The following is a 10,712-nucleotide window of genomic DNA, read 5'->3' as shown; positions in this document are numbered from 1 at the left end:
TGACAGGGTCGAAATTTGAACCTTAATGGACCCTAATTTTAGGCCCATAGACAGTCCTGTTTTCAGGAAATGTAGGAAACGACCCAGTTGGAATTCCTCTGTAGGGACCTTCTTGGCCTCACACCACGCAACATATTTTCGCCAAATGCGGTGAAAATGTTTTTCGGTTACATCCTTCCTGGCTTCGACCAGGGTAGGGATGACTTCATCTGGAATGCCCTTTCAGGATCCGGCGTTCAACTGCCATGCCGTCAAACGCAGCCGCGGTAAGTCTTGGAACAGACAAGGCCCCTGCTGGAGCAGGTCCTTTCTTAAAGGTAGAGGCCACGGTTCTTCCGTGAGCATCTCTTGAAGTTCCGGGTACCAAGTCCTTCTTGATCCATCCGGAACCACGAGTATCGTTCTTACTCATCTCCTTCTTATGATTCTCAGTACTTTTGGTATGAGATGCATAGGAGGGAACACATACCCTGACTGGTACACCCACAGTGTTACCAGAGCGTCCACCGCTATTGCCTGAGGGTCCCTTGACCTGGCGCAATATTTGTCTAGTTTTTTGTTCAGGCGGGACGCCATCATGTCCACCTTTTGGTTTTTCCCAACGGTTTACAATCATGTGGAAGACTTCCCGCTGAAGTCCCCACTCTCCCGGGTGGAGGTTATGCCTGCTGAGGAAGTTTGCTTCCCAGTTTTCCACTCCCGGAATTAACACTGCTGAGAGTGTTATCACATGATTTTTCGCCCAGCGAAGAATCCTTGCAGTTTCTGCCATTTCCCTCCTGCTTCATGTGCCGCCCTGTCTGTTTACGTGGGCGACTGCCGTGATGTTGTCCCACTGGATCAATACCGGCTGACCTTGAAGCAGAGGTCTTGCTAAGCTTAGAGCCTTGTAAATTGCCCTTAGCTCCAGTATATTTATGTGGAGAGAAGTCTCCAGACTTGATCACACTCCCTGGAAATTTTTTCCTTGTGTGACTGCTCCCCAGCCACTCAGGCTGGCATCCGTGGTCACCAGGACCCAGTCCTGAATGTCGAATCTGCGGCCCTTTCATAGATGAGCACTCTGCAGCCACCGCAGAAGAAAACACCCTTGTCCTTGGAGACAGGGTTATCCGCTGATGCATCTGAAGATGCGATCCGGATCATTTTCCCAGCAGATTCCACTGAAAGGTTCTTGCGTGAAATCTACCGAATGGGATCGCTTTGTAAGAAACCACCATTTTTCACAGGACCCTTGTGCAATGATGCACTGATACTTTTCCTGGTTTTAGGAGGTTCCTGACTAGCTCGGATAACTCCCTGGTCTTCTTCTCCGGGAGAAAACATCCTTTTCTGGACTGTCCAGAATCATTCCTAGGAACATTAGACGTGTCGTCGGAAAAAGCTGCGATTTTGGAATATTTAGAATCCACTCGTGGTGTCGTAGAACTACTTGAGATAGTGCTACTCTGACCGCCAACTGTTCTCTGGACCTTGCCCTTATCAGGAAAGCGTCCATATTTCTTTTAGGAAGAATCATCATTTCGGCCATTACCATGGTAAAGACCCGGGGTGCCGTGGACAATCCAAACGGCAGCGTCTGAACTGATAGTGACAGTTCTGTACCACGAACCTGAGATACCCTTGGTGAGAAGGGCAAAATTTGGACATGTAGGTAAGCGTCCCTGATATCCAGTGACACCATATCGTCCTGGTTCGCTATCACTGCTCTGAGTGACTCCATCTTGATTTGAACCCTTGTATGTAATTGTTCAAATCTTTTAGATCTCACCGAGCCGTTTGGCTTCAGTACCACAATATAGTGTGGAATAATACCCCTTCCCTTGTTGTAGGAGGGGTACTTTGATTATCACCTGCTGGGAATACAGCCTGTGAATTTTTTTTTTTCCTTTTTTTCCAATACTGCCTCCCTGTCGGAGGGAGACGTTGGTAAAGCAGACTTCAGGAACTTGTGAGGGGAAGACGTCTCGAATTTCCAATGTACACCTGGGATACTACGTGTAGGATCCAGGAGTCCACTTGCGAGTGAGCCCACTGCGTGCTGAAACTCTTGAGATGACCCCCCACCGCACCTGAGTCCGCTTGTATGGCCCCAGCGTCATGCTGCGGACTTGGCAGAAGCTGTGGAGGACTTCTGTTCCTGGGAATGGGCTGCCTGCTGCAGTCTTCTTCCCTTTCCTCTAACCCTGGGCAGATATGACTGGCCTTTTGCCCGCCTGCCTTTATGGGTACGAAAGGACTGAGACTGAAAAGACTGTGTCCTTTTCTGCTGAGATGTGACTTGGGGTAACAAAAGTGGATTTTCCAGCTGTTGCCATGGCCACCAGGTCCGATGGACCGCCCCTTTATACGGCAATACTTCCATGTGCCGTCTGGAATCTGCATCACCTGACCACTGTCGTGTCTATAAACATCGTCTGGCAGATATGGACATCACATCTACTCTTGATGCCAGAATGCAAATATCCCTCTGCGCATCTCGCATATATAGAAATGCATCCTTAAAATGCTCTATAGTCAATAAAATATTGTTCCTGTCAAGGGTATCAATATTTTCAGTCAGGAAATCCGACCAAGCCCCCCCAGCGCAGCACATCCAGGCTGAGGCGATTGCTGGTCGTAGTATAACACCAGTATGTGTGTATATACTTTTTAGGATATTTTTCAGCTTCCTATCAGCTGGCTCTTTGAGGGCGGCCGTATCTGGAGACGGTAACGCCACTTGTTTTTATAAGCGTGTGAGCGCCTTATCCACCCTAAGGTGTGTTTCCCAACTCGCCCTCACTTCTGGCGGGAAAGGGTATACCTCCAATAATTTTCTATCGGAGGAAACCCACGTATCATCACACACTTTAATTTATCTGATTCAGGAAAAACTACAAGTAGATTATTCCCACCCTACATAATACCCTTATTTGTGGTACTTGTAGTATCAGAAATATGTAACACCTCCTTCATTGCCCTTAACATGTAACGTGTGGCCCTAAAGGAAAATACGTTTGTTACTTCACCGTCGACACTGAAGTCAGTGTCCGTGTCTCGGCCGGGCACAAAAATCTAACTGAGGCTTGGAGGAGGGTCATAGGGGGAGGAGCCAGTGCACACCACCTGATCCTAAAGCTTTTATTATTGTGCCCTGTCTCCTGCGGAGCCGCTAAACCCCATGGTCCTGACGGAGTCCCCAGCATCCACTTAGGACGTTAGAGAAATAGATTTACCGGTAGGTTTAAAATCTTATTTTCTCTTACGTCCTAGAGGATGCTGGGGACTCCGTAAGGACCATGGGGTTTATACCAAAGCATCCAATCGGGCGGGAGAGTGCGTATGACTCTGCAGCACCGACTGAGCAAACGCTAGGTCCTCATCAGCCAGGGTATCAAACTTGTAGAATTTAGGAAAAGTGTTTGACCCCGACCAAGTCGCCGCTCGGCAAAGTTGTAAAGCCGAGACGCCTCGGGCAGCCACCCAAGAAGAGCCCACCTTCCTAGTGGAATGGGCCTTAACCGAATTTGGTATCGGCAATCCAGCCGTAGAGTGAGCCTGCTGAATCGTATTACAGATCCAGCGAGCAATAGTCTGCTTTGAAGCAGGAGCGCCAATCTTATTGGCCGCATACAGGACAAACAGAGCCTCTGTTTTCCTAATTCTAGCCGTCCTGGCTACATAAATACACAGGCACCACAATAGGTTGATTCATATGGAACGACGAAACCACTTTAGGCAAAAATTGTGGACGTGTCCTCAATTCAGCTCGATCCACATGAAAAATCAAGTAGGGGCTCTTGTGTGAGAGAGCCGCCAATTCTGACACTCGCCTTGCTGATGCTAAGGCCAACAACATGACCACTTTCCAGGTAAGAAATTTCAACTCAACCTTGTTAAGCGGTTCAAACCAGTGTGATTTTAGGAACTGCAACACCACGTTCAGGTCCCATGGTGCCACTGGAGGCACAAAAGGGGGCTGGATGTGCAGCACTCCCTTTACAAACGTCTGGACTTCTGGAAGAGAAGACAATTCCTTCTGAAAGAAAATCGAGAGGGCCGAAATCTGTACCTTGGGGGTCATTCCGAGTTGTTCGCTCGCAAGCTGCTTTTAGCAGCTTTGCACACGCTAAGCCGCCGCCTACTGGGAGTGAATCTTAGCTTCTTAAAATTGCGAACAAAAGATTCGCAATATTGCGATAAGACATCTCTGTGCAGTTTCTGAGTAACTCGAAACTTACTCTGCCAGTGCGATCAGTTCAGTGCTTATTGTTCCTGGTTTGACGTCACAAACACACCCAGCGTTCGCCCAGACACTCCTCCGTTTCTCCAGCCACTCCCGCGTTTTTCCCAGAAACGGTAGCGTTTTTTCACACACTCCCATAATACGGCCAGTTTCCGCCCAGAAACACCCACTTCCTGTCAATCACATTACGATCACCAGAACGAAGAAAGAACCGTGAGTAAAATTCCTAACTGCATAGCAAATTTACTTGGCGCAGTCGCAGTGCGGACATTGCGCATGCGCACTAAGCGGAAAATCGCTGCGATGCGAAGAAATTTACCGAGCGAACAACTCGGAATGACCCCCCTTAACCGAGCCTAATTTCAGGCCCATATCCACTCCTGTCTGTAGGAAGTGGAGAAGACGACCCAGATGAAAATCTTCCGTAGGTGCATTCTTGGTCTCACACCAAGACACATACTTTCGCCAGATACGGTGATAATCTTTTATCGTCACCTCCTTCCTAGCCTTTATTAAAGTAGGGATGACCTCTTCCGGAATCCCCTTTTTTGCTAGGATTCGGCGTTCAACCGCCATGCCGTCAAACGTAACCGCGGTAAGTCTTGAAATACACAGGGCCCCTGCTGCAACAGGTCTTCCCGCAGAGGAAGAGGCCAGGGGTCTCCTGTGAGCATCTCTTGTAGATCCGAGTACCAGGCCCTTCGAGGCCAGTCTGGGACAACGAGTATCGTCTGTACTCTTCTTCGTCTTATGATCCTCAACACTTTCGTGATGAGAGGAAGAAGAGGAAACACGTAGACCGATTCGAACACCCACGGTGTTACCAGTGCGTCTACTGCTACTGCCTGAGGGTCCCGATACCTAGCGCAATACCTCCGAAGTTTTTTGTTGAGGCGTGACGCCATCATGTCTATTTGAGGAGTTCCCCAAAGACGTGTTACGTCTGCAAAGACTTCTTGATGAAGTCCCCACTCTCCTGGATGGAGATCGTGTCTGCTGAGGAAGTCTGCTTCCCAGTTGTCCACTCCCGGAATGAAGACAGCCGACAGAGTGCTTACATGATTTTCCGCCCAGCGAAGAATCCTTGTGGTTTCCGCCATCGCGACTCTGCTTCTTGTCCCGCCTTGGTGGTTCACACGAGCCACTGCTGTGACATTGTCTGATTGAATCATAACCGGTAGGTTTCGAAGAAAACTCTCCGCTTGTAGAAGGCCGTTGTAAATGGCCCTGAGTTCCAACACATTGATGTGTAGACAGGACTCCTGGTCTGACCAAAGACCCTGAAAAGTCTTTCCCTGTGTGACCGCTCCCCATCCTCGGAGACTCGCGTCCGTGGTAACCAGGATCCAGTCCTGAATCCCGGACCGGCGACCCTCCAGCAGGTGAGCACTTTGCAACCACCACAGGAGGGACACTCTGGTTCCTGGGGACAGAGTTATTTTCCGATGTAAGTGCAGATGGGACCCGGACCACTTGTCCAGAAGGTCCCATTGAATTGTCCTTGCATGGAACCTTCCGAAGGGAATGGCCTCGTAGGCCGCCAACATTTTCCCCAGAACTCGAGTGCATTGGTGAACTGACACCCTTTTCGGTTTTAGCAGGTCTCTGACCATGTTCTGGATGTCTTGGGCTTTCTCTATTGGGAGAAAGACCTTCATTTGTTCCGTATCCAGTATCATACCTAGGAACAGTAGTCGAGTTGTCAGAATCAACTGTGACTTCGGTAGATTTAGAATTCGGTAGATTTAGAATCCAACCGTCTCAGAGAGAGCGCCACACTGCTCAGCAATTTCTCCCTTGATCTCGCTTTTATCAGGAGATCGTCCAACTATGGGATAATTGTGACTCCATGCTTGCGCAGGACCACCATTATTTCCGCCATTATCTTGGTGAAAATCCTCGGGGCCGTGGAAAGTCCAAACGGCAACGTCTGAAATTGGTAATGACAATCCTGTACAGCGAATCTCAGGTATTCCTGATGGGAGGCATATATGGGGACATGAAGGTACGCATCCTTTATGTCCAGAGACAGCATAAACTCCCCCTCCTCCATGTTGGCTATTATTGCTCTGAGAGATTCCATTTTGAATTTGAATCTTTTTATGTACAGGTTTAGGGATTTCAGATTCAAAATCGGTCTGACCATACCGTCCGGTTTCGGGACCACAAATAGGGTTGAATAGTAACCTCTTCCCTGCTGGTGCAGGGGAACCTTGATTATCACTTGCTGTATACACAGCGTTTGAATTGCAGCTAACACTACATCCCTTTCCGATGTGGAAGCTGGTAGGGCCGATTTGAAAAATCGGCTCGGGGGCACATCCTCGAATTCCAATTCGTAACCCTGGGAAACTATTTCCAACACCCAGGGATTCAGGTCCGAACTGACCCAGGCCTGACTGAAAAGTCGAAGACGTGCCCCCACCGGTGCGGACTCCCTCAGAAGAGTCCCAGCGTCATGCTGTGGTTTTTGGAGCAGCCGGGGAGGACTTTTGTTCCTGGGCACCTGCCGAAGCAGGTGCTCTCTTGCCTCTGCCCTTACCTCTGGCGAGGAAAGAGGATCCCCGACCTCTTTTGGACTTGTGCGACCGAACGGACTGCATCTGATAGGGTGTTGCTTTCTTTTGCTGTTGGGGAATATATGGTAAAAATTTTGATTTACCTGCTGTAGCTGTGGAAACCAGATCCGTCAGCCCATCCCCAAACAATACATCACCCTTATAGGGTAGTACTTCCATATGTTTTTTGGAATCCGCATCACCCGTCCATTGGCGAGTCCATAAGGATCTTCTCGCTGCGATAGACATGGCATTGGCCCTAGAAGCTAGCAATCCAATGTCCCTTTGGGCATCCCTCATAAATAAGACTGCATCTTTTATATGGGCTAGAGTTAGGAATATAGTATCTTTATCCATAGTATCAAATTAATCTGTCAGCTCATCTGTCCAAGCTGCACTTGCGCTACACACCCATGCCGACGCAATCGTCGGTCTTAACACAGCACCCGTATGAGAATAAATACCCTTTAAGGTAGTTTTTTGCCTGCGATCTGCAGGGTCCTTAAGGGCCGCTGTGTCAGGAGACGGTAGCGCCACCTTCTTGGACAAGCGCGTCAGGGCCTTGTCCACAGTGGGGGGTGATTCCCAAATCTCCCTGTCCTGCTTAGGGAAAGGGAATGCCATAAAAATTCTTTTGGGTATCTGCGGTCTCTTATCCGGAGTCTCCCAAGCTTTTCCAAAGAACTAATTTAATTCATGAGATGTGGGAAAATTAATAATCTGTTTCTTTTCCTTAAACATGTGTACCCTTGTGTCGGGGACCGAGGGTTCATCCACAATATGTAACACATCCCTTATTGCCACAATCATACACTGAATGGTTTTAGTCACCCTAGGGTGCAATTTTACTTTGTCGTAGTCGTCACTGGAATCAGAATCCGTGTCGGTAGTAGAGTCTTGTGTTAAGGGACGCTTTTGAGACCCCGACGGGCCCTGTGAGTCGGTCCAATCTGGGGATTGACCGCCTGATGTCCCCCCAAAACCAGCCTTATCAAGCCTTTTATGTAAAGATGCCACACTTGCATGCAACGTCTGCCACATGTCCATCCAATCTGGAGTCGGCACAACCGACGGGGACACACCACTCATTTGCTCCACCTCCTCCTTGGAGAAGCCTTCCGCCTCAGACAGGTCGACACACACGTACCGACACCCACACACACACAGGGATTAACCTATAAGGGGACAAAACCCCAACCAGGTCCTAAGGAGAGACATAGAAAGAGTATGCCAGCACACACCAGCGCTTAACAACACTAGAAGAAAAATAAGAATTTACTTACCGATAATTCTATTTCTCGTAGTCCGTAGTGGATGCTGGGAACTCCGTAAGGACCATGGGGAATAGCGGCTCCGCAGGAGACTGGGCACAAAAGTAAAAGCTTTAGGACTACCTGGTGTGCACTGGCTCCTCCCCCTATGACCCTCCTCCAAGCCTCAGTTAGGATACTGTGCCCGGACGAGCGTACACAATAAGGAAGGATATTGAATCCCGGGTAAGACTCATACCAGCCACACCAATCACACCGTACAACCTGTGATCTGAACCCAGTTAACAGCATGATAACAGAGGAGCCTCTGAAAAGATGGCTCACAACAATAATAACCCGATTTTTGTAACACTAACTATGTACAAGTATTGCAGACAATCCGCACTTGGGATGGGCGCCCAGCATCCACTACGGACTACGAGAAATAGAATTATCGGTAAGTAAATTCTTATTTTCTCTGACGTCCTAGTGGATGCTGGGAACTCCGTAAGGACCATGGGGATTATACCAAAGCTCCCAAACGGGCGGGAGAGTGCGGATGACTCTGCAGCACCGAATGAGAGAACTCCAGGTCCTCCTCAGCCAGGGTATCAAATTTGTAGAATTTAGCAAACGTGTTTGCCCCTGACCAAGTAGCTGCTCGGCAAAGTTGTAAAGCCGAGACCCCTCGGGCAGCCGCCCAAGATGAGCCCACTTTCCTTGTGAATGGGCTTTTACAGATTTTGGCTGTGGCAGGCCTGCCACAGAATGTGCAAGCTGAATTGTACTACAAATCCAACGAGCAATAGTCTGCTTAGAAGCAGGAGCACCCAGCTTGTTGGGTGCATACAGGATAAACAGCGAGTCAGATTTTCTGACTCCAGCCGTCCTGGAAACATATATTTTCAGGGCCCTGACTACGTCCAGCAACTTGGAGTCCTCCAAGTCCCTAGTAGCCGCAGGTACCACAATAGGCTGGTTCAAGTGAAATGCTGAAACCACCTTAGGGAGAAATTGAGGACGAGTCCTCAATTCTGCCCTGTCCGTATGAAAAATTAGGTAAGGGCTTTTATAGGATAAAGCCGCCAATTCTGAGACACGCCTGGCTGAAGCCAGGGCTAACAGCATTACCACCTTCCATGTGAGATATTTTAAGTCCACAGTGGAAAGTGGTTCAAACCAATGTGATTTTAGGAACCCCAAAACTACATTGAGATCCCAAGGTGCCACTGGAGGCACAAAAGGAGGTTGTATATGCAGTACCCCCTTGACAAACGTCTGTACTTCAGGAACTGAAGCCAGTTCTTTTTGGAAGAAAATCGACAGGGCCGAAATTTGAACCTTAATGGACCCTAATTTGAGGCCCATAGACAGTCCTGTTTGCAGGAAATTCAGGAAACGACCCAGTTGAAATTCCTCTGTAGGGGCCTTCCTGGCCTCGCACCACGCAACATATTTATGCCAAATACGGTGATAATGTTGTACGGTTACATCCTTCCTGGCTTTGATCAGGGTAGGGATGACTTCATCCGGAATGCCTTTTTCCTTCAGGATCCGGCGTTCAACCGCCATGCCGTCAAACGCAGCCGCGGTAAGTCTTGGAACAGACAGGGTCCCTGCTGGAGCAGGTCCTTTCTTAGAGGTAGAGGCCACGGGTCCTCTGTGAGCATCTCTTGAAGTTCCGGGTACCAAGTCCTTCTTGGCCAATCCGGAGCCACGAGTATAGTCTTTACTCCTCTCCTTCTTATGATCCTCAGTACCTTGGGTATGAGAGGCAGAGGAGGGAACACATACACTGACTGGTACACCCATGGTGTTACCAGAGCGTCCACAGCTATTGCCTGAGGGTCCCTCGACCTGGCACAATACCTGTCTAGTTTTTTGTTGAGGCGGGACGCCATCATGTCCACCTTTGGTTTTTCCCAACGGTTCACAATCATGTGGAAGACTTCTGGGTGAAGTCCCCACTCCCCCGGGTGGAGGTCGTGTCTGCTGAGGAAGTCTGCTTCCCAGTTGTCCACTCCCGGAATGAACACTGCTGACAGTGCTATCACATGATTTTCTGCCCAGCGAAGAATCCTTGCAACTTCTGTCATTGCCCTCCTGCTTCTTGTGCCGCCCTGTCTGTTTACGTGGGCGACTGCCGTGATGTTGTCCGACTGGATCAGCACCGGCTGACCTTGAAGCAGAGGTCTTGCTAGGCTCAGAGCATTGTAGATGGCTCTTAGCTCCAGGATATTTATGTGAAGTGATGTCTCCAGGCTTGACCACAAGCCTTGGAAATTTCTTCCCTGTGTGACTGCTCCCCAGCCTCTCAGGCTGGCATCCGTGGTCACCAGGACCCAGTCCTGAATGCCGAATCTGCGGCCCTCTAGAAGATGAGCACTCTGCAACCACCACAGGAGAGACACTCTTGTCCTTGGAGACAAGATTGTCCGCTGATGCATCTGAAGATGCGACCCGGACCATTTGTCTAGCAGATCCCACTGGAAGGTTCTTGCGTGGAATCTGCCGAATGGGATTGCTTCGTAAGAAGCCACCATTTTTCCCAGAACCCTTGTGCATTGATGCACTGAGACTTGGCCTGGTTTTAGGAGCTTTCTGACTAGTTCGGATAACTCCCTGGCTTTCTCCTCCGGGAGAAACACCTTTTTCTGGACTGTGTCCAGGATCATC

Source organism: Pseudophryne corroboree, chromosome 3 (assembly GCF_028390025.1).
Source record: "Pseudophryne corroboree isolate aPseCor3 chromosome 3, aPseCor3.hap2, whole genome shotgun sequence".
In the NCBI taxonomy this organism is placed as follows: domain Eukaryota; kingdom Metazoa; phylum Chordata; class Amphibia; order Anura; family Myobatrachidae; genus Pseudophryne; species Pseudophryne corroboree.
This window is presented reverse-complemented; position numbering follows the sequence as displayed.